This window comes from Eulemur rufifrons, chromosome 15, assembly GCF_041146395.1.
Source record: "Eulemur rufifrons isolate Redbay chromosome 15, OSU_ERuf_1, whole genome shotgun sequence".
Lineage (NCBI taxonomy): Eukaryota > Metazoa > Chordata > Mammalia > Primates > Lemuridae > Eulemur > Eulemur rufifrons.
The window spans coordinates 1,297,515-1,315,884 of record NC_090997.1 but is presented as its reverse complement, the minus strand read 5'-3'; the positions used below and the strand labels follow the sequence as shown (position 1 = coordinate 1,315,884).

The 18,370-nt window shown below is 55.0% G+C and overlaps 1 pseudogene; it reads right to left on the bottom strand.

The window, feature by feature from the left end:
• Positions 1-1,154: 1,154 nt before the first annotated feature.
• On the bottom strand, positions 1,155-8,284 carry LOC138395528 (tripartite motif-containing protein 10-like; annotated as a pseudogene).
• Positions 8,285-18,370: the final 10,086 nt, after the last annotated feature.

Below are 18,370 nucleotides of genomic sequence, written 5' to 3'. Positions count from 1 at the left end.
CCAGGTCTGCCCACAGCCTCCCCAGCGCCACCTGTCCTCCTGTCCCTCACAGGGCTGCCCACGCCAAATCCCCAATCTTCCCCTTCTTCCACCCCGCCTCTCACATGTCACATTTCTGTCCAGCCCTAGAGCAGCCTCAGCTCTTTAGGCTAAAGGTCACAGGTCACTCCACGTATCCCCCAGCCTCCTCCCGGGATATTTTTACGCCGCACAAGGGTGCAGATGTCAATCAAGTGATCAGGAAGACACCTTTCTGCAGGGGGAGTGGTCCTTGGTTGTGGTTTATGGCCATGCCGCCCCTGTCCCCCGCTCCCAGGCCCCACACCTTCGTCTCAGCAGCAGGATGAGGAGGCAGTGAGTGGAGCCAGCGGGGACGGCAACATCTGCTGTAAGAACAATAACGATGGCCCAGGGTCCCACGGTCACAGGTCACCCAGCCAGCTCTCTGCTGTCGCCTCTTCCTAAGATGCTCTTTCCCTCCTTCCCTCATTCACCATGTGTCCTTTGGACCTGTCCCCTCCAGAAAGCCGTCACCGACTCACCCCTGGCTCCAGGTGGGACTGCGCCCCCTCCTCTGAGCCCCACAGTGCCGAGGTCAGACCCCATCATGGCAGCCACCAACTGTGCCGTAAGGTTCTCCTCATGTCTCATCTGTTCCCAGGAGTGCCTTCAAATACAGGACAAGATCTTTTCTTTTTTTTTTTTCACATGGCCAGTGGCTACCAGGCTGCTTGGCTCACAGTTAGCACACAATAATGTTTCCTGAGGATGTGAGTAAATGAACCCAATATTTTTGGGAGAAAACGGGATGAAGAGAAGGTGAATCATACAACTGCTTAGTTACAAGGCTGATTCTAGAACCCAGGTCTCCCAGCTCCAAATCCAGCGCTCTCTCCTGTGCCCAGCTCCTTCTGTGCCTGGTGGGGACGGGGAGGAGGACAGCCGAGTCCTCAGGTACCGGCCATCCACTGGGCACTGGGGAAGGGGCTGGATCAGCAGATCGAGGGTCCACCCCCTCGACCCTCACCGCCCTGTCCCTCCCGTCGTCTAGAGCAGTCATTTCCACTCCAGCTCTCCCAGTGACCCAGCCAGGGACCAAGTCCACATGGTGCCTGATTTGCACCCTGGACTTAGAGGGGGGCGACTGCGCCCTCTCAGGAGCCGAGGGAGAAACCGCACCTCCGACCCCAGAGCCCAAAGAAAGGAAAGACCTTCCGAGTGAAGGCGGCAGTGACGGTGCAGATGGGCTCGTGGGTGACAGCACTGGTGAAGGTCACCCAGCCCACCCAGCCCAGTGGAGAGACACCTGCACCTGCCGGGGCGGTTCTGCCAGCGCCAGCCTTACAGGGAAGGAGCCCAGAGCCACGACAAAGCCCCAGGCCAGCCTCACCGCCCACACGCCCTCCTCTGGCCACAGCCACAGCGCGCCCTTCTGCCGCTCGTCCTCGCTGGCCACCCCCGCGGTGCAGCGGCCCCCACGGGCCAGGTCGACACGCACCACCCACATGTGTCCCCCGCCCCCAGAAGCCATCGTGCGCCAGGACACAGGTGGCCCGGTCAAAACGCTGGGGGCTGCCTGGCGAGTTCTGCCACTTGCTGGAAAACTGGGCACGCTGGTGGTCCTCAGACAAGAGGAGCTTGGGGTGGGAAGTCGGGGGGTCTAGAGAGACGTGAGCTGTGGGGGTAACCACAGGGACAGACGTCAGCAGACACGCTATCACCTTCAGGGAAGGCCTAAACCCCCCCGGCACCCGCCTGCCGGCACCATCACTGTCAATACCGACAAGGGTGCAGCCCCTGCGGTGACCAGCGCCAGGGCAGCACCTGGGAACCGGCTGGAAACACGGCCCCTCAGAATCTGCTTCTCCACCAGCTGCCGGGCGGTTCCCAGCGGGCTCTGTGCCGTCCTGGGGAAGCTGTCGTCTCACCGCAAACTGGCTGGCTCCCAAGGCTGTGCCCGCCCGACCGGCTCCTGCTGCCGCACCATGCCCGCCCCTCCCCTCTCTGTCTCAGGAGGCCCAGACACTTCCTGTACCAATTTCTGGTCCCTCCGGCTCCCTCGCAGACTGTTCACTCTGCCTTAGTAGCTCTAAGACCTTCAGAGTCTGAGGACCACTTTTTAGCACCAAAAACTTCTGCAGACCCCTGCATATTGTGACTTTTAGTATTCATAAATTGAGAAAATCTCATAAATTCAGAAACAGTAATGGGTTATCGAGCCCCCTCCAACACCTCCATGACTCCCAGGGTCTTTGGCTGAGTCACTGGGGACAACGGCCTCAAGGGTCCATTCTGCTCCTTCCTTTCCCGCCCCCAGGCCGCCCCTTCTGTCATTTGTGAAATGACACCTGAGAGGAGGCAGGCGTTCCTGGCCATTCTAAGGACACGATTCTAAACCCAGATCAAAGTGCCCTTATCCAGAAAGCCTCCCCGGTGGACCTTATCCTGTCCTGATTTGATCTTTCTGTCCACCCAGTGCGCGCAGATGAGGATGTGAGCTTCATACCTCACGTGCGGTGCGTGTGCCTGTGCCTTCGTCACGGTTCTCCTGAGAGCCTTGCAAAGGAGGTGACAGACACACACACACGTATGTCTGTCACACACATGTGTATACATGCATGATGTGTATACGCATGCATGTTTGTGTGCGCATATGACTATCGTGATGCAAAATTGCTGTCCTTCTCAGGGACTCTTAAGCTCTGCCATCCTGACGCAGGCTGCTTACCTGGCTCATAGTCCAGCTCAGAGCAGAGTTTTTCTGCAAAGACGAAACAAAACGGGATAAGATTTGATTAGTCTCACAAACCACAGGACACTTAGTGCTGAGGACACTGAGGCCCAGAGGAGGGAGGAACACAGAGAAGTGTGGGAGCCAGAACCTTCTAGACCAGTGGTTCTGACCTTGAGTTTGCCTCAGCCCCACCCAGCGCGCTTGCTACAACACACCTGTCTCAGAGTCAGGTGCTCCGGGGCGGGGCTGGAACCCGCATTTCTGACGAGTCCGGGTGCTGAGGCTGCCCGAGCCCTGAGCCCGCAGGGCCCACGACTGCCTCGCTCTGCCCTGTATCCACAGAACCCAGGACAGTAAATGCTCAGGGAACACCTGCTTAGTGAAGAGATAAATGGGTTCACTTATTTCTTGCTCTGCTTGGAAAGAATTGTAGGGACAGTCAAAGGTGAGCCTTTGATTAAGCAAAATGTCCTTCACTGCCAGGCCCCTGAGAAGACTTACAGGAAGTGGACTTATGGGGAAAGTGCCCGGGTGACACTGTCGCAGGTGGGGCATTTAGAAGCAGGTGGCAGTAGGGGGTGTTGGCAGACGGCCGCCTTCCATTCCCGACTCTCCCGTCAAACCCTCCCGTCCCTCCCCTGCCACCATCCGCTGTCCCAGAGGAGGGAGGAGGGCACAGTCCCTGGGGGCAGAGCAGCTCCGAGAGCTGGACAGGCAGAAGGACAGCGAAGGAGGGAGGGAGGAGTCACTGTCACAGGACACTGGTACATACGTCCTTGGCTATTAACTGATAACGCTCATCATCAAAACTTATCACACATTACAGATGCCGCTGGGGGCGTTCTAACCCATTGAGAATGACACATGTTGTTAATCAGTATCTTTTATGTTGCTTAGCGCCATCTGATCAGATTTAATTATTTTTCAAATCAGTTCAAATTCTTTTTCCAGAAATCTTCACCTTTATTATCTCTCTTCCCTGTCACAATATCCTGATTTATTTATAAAACTCTGCAAATGAGGAAATCAAGGCACCAGCAGGCTGCTTTGCCCCAGGAAAGCACCCGGCAGGGGACCCTGCGGGCTCCGTGCCCACCCGCCTGCGGAGGCCGGGGTGGGGGGCCTCTCACCCAGAGACAGCTCCGCCTCCCTCCCCCACGGGGTCGCCTGCGGCCCCAAGTCCCGGATCCTCCGGCCCAGCTCCGCGGACACGGCCGCTGGTTCCCGCCACTTTCTGCTTTCACATCTGAAGGCACAGAGATGGCGCGGCTGGGAATTATCCTTCTGGCGGTGCCGCCACACGCAGCCGGTCCCCTTCCTCTGCCAGAGCGCGGAGGCGCCGGTTCCCGCAGACAGAATTTCTCCAGCTGGACCCCCGCCCGCTCCCCGCAACGCCACGCGGGTGAGTCCATGAGACGCGTCTGCACGTGTGCACGTGTGAATTCACATCCTTAACGTGCGACTGTCGTCTGCTTACATGGCAATGACCAGGCGTGGCCCACGTATGCCTATTCAAGTGAGAAGAGAGAAGAGAGAAACGAGGTTGCTTACCCTGTCAGAGTGCTGCTGATGCCCTGGGGGGAGAGAGAAGGGGTTCAGTTTCCAGGTTCTCCCCCCACTTTTCTTATGACTAGAAAAAACAAAATACCACCCTCCTCGCCCTGCACAGAAAGAGGACACCAGATCCATGGAGTCCCAGAGCGCTAGGGCCTGCTGGGCTGGGGAGCAGACGCAGCGACCGTGTTACAGACCCAGATGGTGAAGGGCCCTGTCAGGCAAACTAAGGCCCCTACCAGGGTCTCTTGTTTCCCGGTCCTGAGGGCGTCCCCCTAGATCGTGCTGCCTTCTGATGCCTTGTTGAGACCCCAACATCTCTGCTCCAGCCCAAGGAAGTGAAATAGACCAGGACAAACTTTGGGACTCGTGGATGGGAACATTTAGTTTATAGGGAAGGGTTTGGTCTACGGCCACACCACCCTGAACACACCCTGTCTCGTCTGATCTCAGCAGCTAAGCAGGGTCGGGCCTGGTTAGTACTTGGATGGGAGAATGTTTGCAGTTGGAAATAGCATCTGACATTTGTTTGCAAAGTACTTGGTACTTTCTAAAATGCTACTTCAAACTCCATTTTCCTGTTGTATCCTCACAAAGCCTGTGGGACAGTTAAGGAAAGTGTCCTCCCTACTGGACAGGTGGTGGGTGGAGACAGAGAGCAAAGTGATCAGGGCACTCTTGGGGAAGCGTCGGTCACAACTGAGGCCGTCTCCCATAGGGGATGGCAGCAGTGTGTGAGTGAAGGACACACGGCTTAGACAAGGCGGGGACACAGGAGTCACGGGGCAGGGAGGGGGACAGGCAAGGCAGGGGACGCAGCAGTCACGGGGCAGGGAGGGGGACAGGCAAGGCAGGGGATGCAGCAGTCACGGAGCAGGGAGGGGCACAGGCAAGGCAGGGGATGCAGCAGTCAGGGGCCCACAGGCGAGGTGGGGTCAGGCCTCACCATCAGGAGCTGCCCTGCCGGCCTCTGCTTCTTCTCCTCCAGCTCTTCCACCAGAGCACTAAACCTGCAGGTCTCCCCAGCGACCAGGGAATCAAACTCATCCTGTTGCTTCAAGATGTCCCCACCCAGGCTCTCCAGCTGCGCCAAGAGGATGCTCTGCTGCTCCTCCAGGAACTGGGTCAGACGTGCAAACTCGGAAATCACCTGTTGTCCCTTACTGGACACCTGACTCTGGGGGCAGGAGGAGAGGCGGGGAGGAGGTTTGCATGTTCCTCCTCCTCTTCGCTTTTCTTCTTTTCCCTACGTCACCCCCATCTCCTTCCTGATCCAGGTCCACATCCTCCAAGCCTTGGTGGTGGAACCGGAACACCCCCCCCACACACTTCCCTGGTCCCCAGGCAGTTTGGAGCTGCAGGCGGTTTCCTTGCCCCCCTCCCACGGTCCCTTTCTGGAGCCGGTTCCCAGCACTGCGGCTCTGCTGCAGCTCAAAGGGGCAGGGCTGGGACGAGGGGAGGGGAGGCGGTGGGGACAGCCCAGCTATTCTCCTTAGTGAAGTGCGCACTCGATGCACAGCCCTGAGCTACTGTACAGGCACAGCCTCGTTTAATCCTTACCGCAATTCAATGCGGTTGTGACCTTGTTTAATCTCCGTTTTACAGGTAAGTAAACTGAAGTTGAAGAGTAGCTTGAGTTCATATAGTTGGCGTCAGACTCAGGATTCGGACTCAGAATGACATCAAAGCCCTGTGTGCTGTGTTGCCTTGGTTTCAGGAACACACCAGACCCTGGGGAAGGGGCGGGTCCTGGGGAAGGGGTGAGGACTCACCAGCAGGACTTGGATTCTCTACTTTTCCCTGGACTGGATTTCTTGAATCTCCTCTCTCTCTTTTCTTAGGCACTGGAGACATTTTTCTGTTTGTTCCTGGGGAGAAGGAATATAAAACACCTCAGAGGGAAAACACGATTGGTTCAAGGGTGTCACCTCACCCAGCCCCCCACCTCCAGGGTGAAATGGCCCCAGGAAAGCAGAGTCTCCCTGGCTGACAAGGCCCGAGCTTGCGCCTCCCTGACAGCTCACTCCCTTCGGGTCTCGGTCCCTTGCTTTGCGCTCCAAGAATTTTGATCAGGGCTTCTCCCCTTTGTCATGTGACATTACAGCTGTGACTTTGTTTTCCCACTTGAGCCTTTCGTCAGGTTAACACCCTACTTCCTTTTGCTTGTTAAGCAACATCTGGGATCTGTCCTGAGCTTGCTGTGCCCTTCACTGGGATTCCTCCAAGCTCTCGACACATCCCAAAGGCAACATGTGCAAATAACGACTTCCCTTTTTACTAGAATCGATAATCTGTGTGCGATTCCAGAGGGGACACGAAACCTGGATAATGCAAAATTAATCGATGAATTGTTTAAAATTTGTTTTCTCTAGAATAGGGTTAGGAGCAGGTAACAGACATAAATGTCCATACAGGTATTTTCAAAAATACATATAGAACTCTCAACATCAAATGCTAATGAACTAAGACATCCACACACTCGGATGCCCACTTGTATGAAAACACGATACGTAAACAACTAGAACCAGCATGTACTCATTCAATAAATAAATAGATCAAATGGCATGCCACATGTACTAATATTTACCCAACCTGCATGTATGTAAACACTAATTTATTCACAGACATGAACTCTCTAACAGTTACACGTAACACACTCAGACACATACACACTCAGACTCCCCCTCACTGTAAACATGTAAACATTAACAGCGGTCCCCAAACTTTTTGGCACCAGGGACTGTTTCATCGAGGACAATTTTTCCACTGACCGGGGAGAAGGGGGATGGTTTCAGGATGATTCTAGCGCATTACATTTATTGTGCACTTTCTTTCTTTCTTTTTTTTTTTTTTGAGACAGAGTCTCGCTCTGTTGCCCTGGCTAGAGTGAGTGCCGTGGCGTCAGCCTAGGTCACAGCAACCTCAAACTCCTGAGCTCAAGGGATCCTCCTGTCTCAGCCTCCCGAGTAGCTGGGACTACAGGCATGCACCACTATGCCTGGCTAATTTTTTCTATATATATTTTTAGCTGTCCATATAATTTCTTTCTATTTTTAGTAGAGATGGGGTCTCGCTCTTGCTCAGGCTGGTCTCGAACTCCTGAGCTCAAACGATCCGCCCACCTCGGCCTCCCAGAGTGCTAGGATTACAGGCGTGAGCCAACTTTATTTCTATTATTGTCACATTGTATTATATAATGAAAAAATTACACAGCTCACTGTAGGTTGGGGACCCCTGCATGCACACACACACATACACACACACACTGTGTAATCAGTCCCTCAGATGCAAATCTCAGACGCACTGACCTATCGCACAGACACACACACTAATGTTTCGGTCATTTATTCATTCAACAAGTATTTGTTGAGCTCCTATTACCCTTTGTCCATCACAGAACACACCACAAACATAAAACACAAACACATGATGTCCCGTGCCCGAGGCTAGTGCCTGGGTAATCCTATCAGTAAGGAGAAAGAACGGGCCTCAGGGTGGCCTGAATAATCCGCAGCTCAGCGCTGCTCCTCTCTGTCCAGTCCTGCCCTGGGTCCCGTCCCCTCTCCTACCCTGTAGGGAGCCGCGTCCTCCAGGAAGCGCCGGGTGTGCGCCCTGTGCGCCCGGCCTCCCGGCACACCACGCTCAGCTGCGCCTCGTCGTCGTCCGCGCAGGAGAAGTAGATCTTCTCCCCGTGCTCCCGGCAGACGTCCTCCTCCTCCGAGCCCAGCAGGGACACCGGCCGCAGGCGCTGGATGTTCTCCACCAGGCTGGCCGGCTGCCCGTTGGGCCGGCAGCTGCCGGGGCGGAAGGGGCCCTTGCAGAGAGGGCAGGTGCGGGACTCCTCGGGGTCTGGGCCTGGGATCTCGCAGTGGCGGGTGAGGCAGCTGTGGCAGAAGTTGTGGCCACAGGTGACGGTGACCGGCTCCCCCAGGGTGCCTTGGCAGGTGGGCAGCTGACCTCGTCTGCCAGGCTGGTCACAGAGGCGGCCGAGGCCATGATGCTGCCGCTGGGCCTACGGCCCCCTCAAGGTCGCCCTCTCGGCGCGGTGGAAGAGGAAGGGCTGGGAAAGCGGTGCAGACACACGCCACACGCCACACGCCACACGCCACACGTGCTCCCGGCCAGACGCGGGTGCGTGTTAAACACTCACCGGCACCCACATCGCCTACAGACAAGGAGCCTCTGGCACCCCTGGCGGCCGGGGCTCTGCCGTCCCGCAACAGCAGACGTGGAGAACAGGAGCAGGGGCAGGAACGGGTCTCACAGCACTCCAGAGGTGGCCTCCTCACTCCCTGGACTGGTGACTGTCACCTGGGACTCGCCGTTCCTTCCTGTCCATCCAGAGACACGGCGGAAGAGAAGTGGCAATAGCTCCACCATCCCCTGTTGAAAGAGATGTTCTTTTGGGGACAGGAGGGAGACAGGGTCACAGAGTGGAGATGCCAGCCAGCCTCCCTGCAACATGGCCAGCTGTCTCCAGGGAAACGAGATATCAGCCAGCCCAGGGCTTGCCCGTGGTGGGCAGGAGAGTGTGGGGACGCAGATAAAGTCCTTGCGCCCTGGTACACACGGCACCACCACCTGCAATGGTGATGGCCCACCTGTCCCGCCACAGCTTCGAAAGGGGCTGGGATTTTCCCTGCGTGGGGGGGAAAGCACACTAGGTAACAGCCAGCGTCTGTTTGTGATGATCATGCGCCTCACGCTGACACAGACCATCCAAACGTCTATGTGATGTGTTCCTCCTGTCTGCTCTACAGCCCGGTGCTGTTGGGATCCCCACTGCACAGCGGAGAAAGCTGCGGCCCGGCCAGCTGACCTGGCTTGCTGCAGGAACAAGCAGGAAGGCCGGTGACCACGACCTGCAGCCAGGCCTGGTGTGGCCCCAGCAGTGCTGTCCAGCAGAAACGCAGTGTGAGCCGCACACGCAGCTTATTTTATTTTTTTTATTTTTTTTGTTGAGACAGAGTCTCACTTTGTTGCCCAGGCTAGAGTGAGTGCCGTGGCGTCAGCTTAGCTCACAGCAACCTCAAACTCCTGGGCTTAAGCGATTCTACTGCCTCAGCCTCCCGAGTAGCTGGGACTACAGGCATGCGCCACCATGCCCGGCTAATTTTTTCTATATATATTTTTAGTTGTCCATGTAATGTCTTTCTATTTTTAGTAGAGACGGGGTCTCGCTCTTGCTTAGGCTGGTCTCGAACTCCTGACCTCGAGCGATCCACCCGCCTCGGCCTCCCAGAGTGCTAGGATTACAGGCGTGAGCCACCGCGCCCGGCCCTGCACACGCAGCTTAAAATTGCCTCACAGCCATATAGAGAGAGGAAAAACAGGTGAAACTAATTTAATGACGTCTTTTATTTAGCCCTGTGCTTCCCAAATATTATCATTTCAACATGTGATCTGTATAAAAAGTTACTAATATTTTACATCTCTTTTTATTTACACGCAGTCTTTGAAATGTGGTGTGTATTTCACACGTGCAGCACACCTCGGTCACCCTGGCCACACATCAGAGCTCAGTGACCACAGGTGGCTTGGTGGCTCCTGTATGGGACAGTACAGCGGGGCGGGAGGTGACACACAGAGCGGCTGCAGTGAAAAGGGGGCAACACCAGGGCTGGCTGGTCACTCAGGGGAGGACAGGGCAGGCCCGGTCTGTCCCCAGGTGCAGGCCAGCGGACGAGGAGTCGCGGCTGCTGGGTCGCGGTCCTGGCGTGGCGTGCGGGAGGGCGCAGGGCTTGAAGCCAGGAGCCTGCGATCGTCCCCAGTCCTGAGGCTTTCTGGCGCCGTGACCTTGCACATTACATTTCCTTACACTGACGTGAAGGCAACGACCCCTGCCCAGAGGGTTGTCACTAGCTCTGGATGGGGCAATAGGAAAACACTGAGCCCTGGATAAAGGTGGCTGACACTGTTTATCCTTTTGACTAATTGTTTTCTAACATTTATCAACATAAATCATTTGCATTATGGTTTCTTGCCTTCTCCCACCTATGGTAAAAAGGTAAAATTAAAGTCACTTGTTACCGAAACCCCAGTGGGGACTGTGGTGCCGGCTGGGGGATCTAGGAGCACAGGAAAGGCCAGCGCGGGCAGAGGAGGGGACCGAGGGTGCAGTCGTCACATGGAGACCTGCAGTGGCTCAACAGCATCCCCCAGCCCAGAGTCTCCGGAAGTCAACCCTCCACCCCAGCCTGGACTCGGTTGCTCCCGGCGCAGCTCAAAGCCAGAAGTTTATGGTTCCCACTGCCCAACCTGACAGGAAGCGTCTCCTCCCCCACTGTGCTCAAGGGATTCCTGCAAATCCCACCTCCCCGTGACCTCACGGTGCCCTCTGCTCCCCGCCGCAGGGACAGAAGGAGCCAGGAGGGCACAACCAGCTTACTTGGCTGCCACTGGGAAATGCCAGGTGATTTGAGATGCCCTGGAGTTTGGACCCACTCAGCTGGTGGGTGGTGGCTGAGGGCACAAGAGGTGGAGCAGGTAGCTTCCCTGCGCTGACATCCCTGCCTTCCTCCCTGTTGCCTCCTGGTCCTTTCCCTCTGTGACTCATTTAAGTGCCACTCAATTTCAGGGAAAGGGAGCTCATGTGGCCCAAGGCAGAGGCCTGAGTGCACAGGCTGGGGAAGGCACCGTGGTGCCCTCAACCCCATCCCTGCAGGTGGTCCACGAGGGGCCAGCTGTCCTGCCAGCACAGGCCCCTGGAGGATGTGCTGGCCGCCACCTGTACACACCTTCTGTCTCCTCTCCCGCTGCCCTTCCAGGTGGGGGCCCAGCCCTCGGGCAGGGTCCTGCTCTGCCCACTCTGCCAGGGGGAAGAGCAGACAGAGGGCCCTGGGCCCTGGGGGAGACTTACCGGGAGGAGCACAGTGAGAAGATCCACTTCTGGGAGAACGATGCCGAGTTCCTGTGTGTTCTGCCAGGGGGTCCCTCCCGCAGGCCCACACTGTGGGGTTCCTTGACGAGGCCATTCAGCCCTATCAGGTAAGAAGTGCGGCTTTACCTGGGGTCTGTTCAGGGAAGGACAGTGTGCTGCTGTGGGTGGAGAGAATGGGTGAGGATCTGGATGAAGGGCCTGGCTTCCATGCCAGGGGACCCCAAGGCTGTAGGGACACCGGGGACACTCCCGGACTGAAGAGGGACATGGCTCCACTTGGACAAGTGGAGTTTGTTGTCTCAGGGGGAACTGTAGCTCCAGCCCTCGGAGGCCCCCACGGGGATGGACCCAAGACTGCAGCCCTGGTTTCGCCCACTAAGGAAAGAGCCCAGGGCAGAGTAGGAAGGGCCTCCCGCGGGGAGGGGCAGGACGAGCTTGTCTCGCAGGGTGCAGGCTGGATGTGGGATTGGCAGGACCCTGATCTCTGGGGCTCAGAGGCAAGACAGGAGCGGGGAGGGCGACCCGCAGGTGCTGCTCTTCTTCCTGAGAAAGGGGGGGGCGGCAGGAGTCCAGCGCTGTGACAATTTCCCACCTGCTCTTGGGGACACTATCCGCCCCTGCCTGCCTCTCAGGTCTCTCTTGTCATCCAGTCACCGGGTCTAGAAGTCGTTTCCTCAGAAACATCTGCAGGATCTTGCCCTCTGCCTATGCCCACAGCCAGGCCCTCCCGCTCACCCGTGTGGCGCAGTCTCCAGCGCGCTCCCGGCCTCCATTCTCGCCTTCTCAGTGGCTGCCAGGCTGCCGGAGGCAGATCTCCAAAACACAAAGCCAATCGTGTCACTCCCCTTCTCTAAATCCATCCATGGATCCCTAGTGCCCAGAGAAAGTCCAGTGTCTGAGCAAGACACGCAAGGCCCTGTGCAGCCGGGCTCCTCGCTCAGCCGCCCCCTCAAGGCACCTGTGTCCAGCCAGACTGAGCTGCAGCTGCTGCTTCCTGAACCGTCATATTTGTTCCTGCTTCTAATACTTTCTGCACATAGTTTCTCCCTCCCTGCATGCTCTCCCCACCTCCCACCCCCTTTTCTCTTTCAACATTTTAACTGTTTTTAAATATACAGTTCATGGGCATTAAACACTTTTCTCCCCCTCTCTGCCCAGCTGGAAATCTATCCTTCAGGGCCCACTGTGAATGCTTCCCGCCTCCCTTACCCCTGCAGGCGGAACCGTCCTTCCCATCTCGCGGTGCGTCCACCATGACTGTTACATTTTTCTGTCCATATTTTAATCACTCGTAACTGACTCCTGCCCGAGACGGTGATCTCTTTAGGGAACCAGGGACTGGGCCCCTTTCACCGTCGAACCCCTCAGCACTCGAAGGCCTGCCCGGGACGTGGGGACAGTTCACGGCTGCCAGCTGAATTATTGACACAGCCACCGCCTTCTGCCCCTCCTCCCCCCACAGGAGCTCTCAGGACTCGGCCGGAAGCTCTGAGCGTGGAGAGAGATGACATTGAGGACATGGAGTGTCGAGAGGGGCAGGAGCTCCAAGTGCTTCTGGCAAAGGCCACACCGCTGGCCACTTTCTCCTTTGGGGGTTTCCTTAACAGACTGCGGGGAGGCCGGTTGCCTGGCTGGACAGAACCGGCAGGCTGTTCCCGTTCGCCTTCCTGCCATTGTACAACGGCATTTGGGATCTCGGAATGTCGGCGCTGGAGGTGGCTGTGGCGTCTTCTAATCCAACATCCCTCTTATCTGCCATGTTTTACAGAATGGAAAACTGAAGTCCAGGAAAGTCATGCTCCCCAGCCGCATGGCAAAGCCCAAGTTCATGATGAAATGACTGGAACCTGGGTCTCCAGACCCTCAATCCGTTGCTCTTCCTGCCCATTCTGTCTGCCCGAACACGCCACCTGCAGATGGGGGTTGGGGCCGGATGGTGTGTGTCACTGTGTGGAGTCTAGTCCTGCCCACAAGGCTGCCCCTGAGGACAGTGGGCCGATGCTGTGGCTTCACCTGGCTCCCTCCTGCCCCTTTTTTCCTGCTACAAAGTTATCAAGGAGGAACCTGCAGTGTGGGAATCTCGGGTACCTTGATCAAGGAGACAGAGTGGGGACAGGAAATCTCTCAGCATCCCTCAACTGCCATCAAAGTGTGCCCTGTAGATGGTGACCTCCGTGGCTAGGACCAACCTCACACCCTCCCACTGAGTCGTGTTGACTCTAATCACAACTTCTTTTTGCCTCAATTGCTTTCTAACAAGTGACTACAGTTATTTCCACCCAACTCTACGACGCTATGGTAGGGCTAAGACGGTATCATAGCTGTGGGAAGATTTTTAAAAACTCAAACATGGCTTTAGAGGATACTGTGGCATTATTGTTAGAATCTCTAGCTAAGAAAATAGCACAGCCCTCAACACTGGTAAGTCCCCCTTCAGACCTATCTACTTCTCCATAGTGTTATCTAGAGGAATGAGTCTCAGGACAAGTTGCTCCCTATCCCTCTTAATCAATAACAAGGATATAGACGATCCCCCTGGAAGCCAGCCCTGAGCCCCTGGCTGACCACGTCGGCCCTTCCATCCCTTGCAGACTCGGACTGAAAGCAGGAAGCAACAGGTAGACGCAGCTTCTGAGACGCTGCAGCAGGCCCTGAGGGGACAGCGCTGTCTGCTGCTGGCCAGGCTGAGGGGGCCGGACAGCAGGTTGGGAAGGAGAGCGATGAGTACATCACAAAGGTCTCTGAGGAGGCCACCGGCTTGGAGCCCGAGTCAAAGAGCTGGAGCAGCAGTGTCAGCAGCCAGCGAGTGAGAGGCACCTCGTCTCCTGAGACGGAGGGGACACCCCGTGCCCTGAGACAGAGGGGGCACCCCTTCCCCTGAGACGGAGGGGACACCCCGTGCCCTGAGACGGAGAGGGCTCCCCATCTCCTGAGACGGAGGGGGCACCCGTCTCCTGGGACAGAGAGGGCTCCTGTCTCCTGAGACAGAGGGCACCCCATCTCCTGGGACGGAGAGGGGCTCCGCAGGAAGGAGGCGCCATGTTCTGGGCTGCAGAGAGGCAGGAGAGGGAAGTGGGGAGTATTTCTAACGGGAGGGGCTGGTGGCTACCGGCCTAGACAGGTGGTGGAGACGCAGACCCAGAGGGGCTAGAGACTTGCCCAAGCCACATACTGCGGCCACGTTAAGGGCTTTGGGGTCAGACAGTCTTGGGTTTGAGTGTCGGCTCTTCCAACTGTGCGACTCAGGCGACTCTCTTAGCCTCTCTAAACATGGGGACAACAGTAGCACCTCCCTCATGGGATAGCTGTAAAACTGTAGGATACAATCCATATAAAATGCTTAGCACGGTCCCCAGTGCACAGAAAGAACTCAGTGAACGGTGCCTGTTGTCATCGCGTGCTGTCACATCGGGTCCCGCTGGTACCCAAGGGCTGGCCCTGCTCCCCACCAGCTCTTAAAGGCTGGAGGCAGAGCCACCCCAGGGTCAGGCTGACACGGAGAGATCGGGATAGCTGAGCTCACCCCAGGTCCCAGGTAGTAGGAAACAGCCTGACGAGTAGGTGACTAACCAGATACAGCCTCTCTGGAGGAGGCGAGTTTTGAGTGGGTATTTCCGGGAGGAAAGGCTGACCAGCATCCCCGACAGGAGGACACGCGAGACTAAGTGCGAGTTCTTGTCTTTTGCGGGATGTCACAGGCAACCAGGGCAGGTAGGGCCGCTCGCCAGGCCGCCTCCTTCAGGCTCAGGTGGAGACTGAAGGGGGAGGGGCACTCGCTGCCACCCACCGCCCCTCCCCCGGGAAAGCAAAAGCGCTGACCACACACCGCCTCGCTCCCTCGTGCTCGCGGTCCGGACTCGCCGAAGGTTCATTTTTAACCTGATTGACTAAAAACTGTTGGTATTGTGGACACATTTTTTCCCTTAGAGGTGAGGTTATAAGCAATAATCATGTTTTTAGGCTGATCCAGGAACACCTATTAAATCTGTGAAATTCATAGTACTTGAGTCAGTATCTAACACATTTAGAATGTAGTTCAAAGTGGAAATATGTTCTGGAGACCACGATAAGCATGGAACCTGGGAAGACCAGCCTGTCCTTCACTCGTCTTTCTCACCCTACTTCTCCCGTTCCTTCCAGCATTTTCTAATGCCGCTATGAAAGGACGGCCACCAGGAGCTGGGAGGTATTATAAATGCACGTCCCTTTCCTCTCCTGCCTGCCGTCAGCATTAGCAGTCTGCACCGGGACGAGAGGGGACACAGGACTAGGGAACGCTGGTCCTGTGCTTTGTGCCTATTCGTGTGTAGGGCATGAAACCCAGGTGTCCAGGAATCAGGAAGTGTCCCCAAACAGGCTTTTCAAAGAGTGTTAGAGCTTTAGCTCTAGAAGGGCCTGGAGGTCTTCTAGTCTGATGAGGGAGCTGAGACCAGTGACCTCATCCTCACCTGCACTGCTTCTTTCTCTGGCAAAGTCTTCCCTTTCTTTGCCGTCTGCAGAGAAGGTTCCTGCCTCACTTTGAGAGGCTGAGGTGGAGCGGAGGCCAGGCCGGGCCGCTCCTCACGCCGGGGCGAGGGGGAGGACGGGTCTCCTTCCGCTCCCTGACGCCCCAAACCTCCCGCGACACATGGCCCTCTCCGCACTGGCGAGTGGACGGCTGGCAGCCGGCTGCTGTGCCCAGGGCATCAGCAAGGCTGGGAGCCAGCGGGCTTTGGGGGGAAAAATCTAAAGTAAAAATGTTAAAGCTTCCAAATAATCGTCCTGGGAAGAACCAGGACTGTGTCGGGCTTGCACTAATTTACAAAGTTGACTTTTTACCTTGACACACACCTGGAGATGCCTTCACCTTTGCAGGGCTTAGGGCGGCTCCGTCAGCCCCGGGTGGACCCTTCCTTTCCGCTCCCTTCAGGTCGTCCCTCTAGACGTGTAGAGATCGTCCTAATAAGGCGTGCGGCCCACAGACCTCTGCATTTCACGGGTCTCATCGGTGCTGATGAGGCTGAAGGAAAAGCTTCAATCCAGCAGGATCTGTCTGTGGGGACAACTTAGGGCTGACAAGGGGAGGAGGAGCAGGTGCAGAGAGATGGGACCTGCTCCCTCTGTCACCAAGACACAACCCTGTCCCTTCCTCTACTCAGGACTCCCTGATGACAGTGGGGTAATCACCAGACCACGTTTAATGAAGTGAGGCTTTTGTTCAGGTCTAACTAACCTTTCAAACATATTTTGTTGTTATTATTATTATTTGGACACAGAAACAGACCACAGGTTGCAATAACTCTACAAAGCAAGGTGTGAGTCCCTGCGATGGTGATGGTCCCTGCCCCACCCTTTCGGTTCAACTCTCCTCTCACGTTGAGCAATCCAGGTTCCCTCTGGCGTAAAATGATGCTCTGTGTGCAAGAGCATCTTGGTTATTGCACGCTCTGAAAGCGTGGGTCAGACGTTTTAGAGAGCTTGTACCATATGTGAATTCTATTTAAAAACTGTGACGTGAATCATGGTGATGCGAATAATTACCCCTAACTTAACTCCCGGGCAAATAGGGGCCCTTGATGTAAAAGAACCAGAGAACTCGAGGTTTCTTCTGTCTCCCAGTGTGGTAAACAGAACCACCTGTCTGACCCAGAAAGAAACCAAGTGGCTTGGTGTCCAGCCTAGAGGGGTCGTGGTGAAAGTAGTATTGCCTGGTGTTTGTGATAAAAGCAGCGTAGGCTCGTGATTAAAAAAATTCAAACATTTTCAAAGTGTATAGATGAAAAACCTCTCTCTTTACCCGCTCAACACTTCTCCTTGCCACTCCCCCTGGTTAATCATTGGCATTAATGTTTTGTGTATCCTGCCAGTTTGGAATATTAGCATATATTGCTGTTTAACATAAATCAGATTATACCATAAATACTCTTGCAAACCCTCCCAGAAGAAAAACTATATGCAACACAGGCCCATTGTAACACTTGCCAAACATTATAGAAGGCTGTAAGTTTAAAAGGTGTTTTTTCCAAAAATATGCTTCTTTATTTGAACCTTATAATAAATCTGTGAAATACATAGGACTTATTGTGTTTTTCTGATTCTATAATTGAGCAAACTGGCACACAGTTAAATGAACTTGTCTAACAAGTTTCACAGCTGGTCCTTGTAACCCGCTGAAGCAGAACCTGCAGGTCCTGGTGCCTAGTCCCTCGGTGCAGTGGCCTTTCCACCTTGCTCAGCCTTCCCAAGCAGACACATCCCAGTGGGGCTTTGCTCTGTTTGCTCCCCATTGCACTCAACGTGTTAGACGGGCAGGTTGGTTACGAAATAGACAAAACAAATGAACAATAAGTTACAAATGAACAATAAGTTACACTGTACTTCCAGGTCTCTGGTACTTCTAATTTTACAGCAATTCACATAATTTAGGAGTGTGGATATGCACATTTGGAAGCTATGGGCTCAAATTAAATTGTTCTGCCTGAGAAAGAAAAGAGAAATTTCAAATTCTAAGGGGAAGGTTTGGGAGAGTTACTGAACTTGAACTTTCGGCACTTGTCCCCAAGGCCACATCACAAGGATGAGGACAAATGATTTGAGGAAAAGGAAAGAGAAGTTTATTAGTTTGCCTGCAAATGAGGAGGATGGCAGACTCTTGTTTCAAAGTACCATAGTTCTCTCCATAAGCAGAGATAAAGAGCTTTTACAAGGAGTTTTCAGCTTCAGGCTCTTGCTGTTTAACTGTAGTTGATGGTTCTGATCCATCCCTTCTCATGACCTTGGCCCAGACAATTCTGTTGAGCCAACTCCTGTGATACAAAGAACAAAAGACACTCTCTCACCCTTCTGATTACTGGCCTTGGGGCAGGGATACAGGTTTTAATTCCCAAAAAGAGTGTGAGGGGTAAAGAGACAGCTCATAAAACATTTTACCCTTCTCCAAGCCGTTCCCTGTGTTACTGGAGTGGCTGAGACCGCAGGGTGAGGACTAGAAGCTGTCTGGAGAAAAAGCAAAGGAAAAGAATCCATTTGGTGGCCCAGCTGGGGTCTGAGGACATCCGAGTTGCTGTGCTTGTTTTGTAAAACCTCGCTCTATCTCCCCTACAGGATCATCAGCACAACTCACATTGCTCCTAATGTTTTGTAAGCATTGCCGATGAAGGAAATTAGAAATATTTTTACCCCAAAATATGGCATTTTGACATGCTGGCCTGACTGAAGAAGCC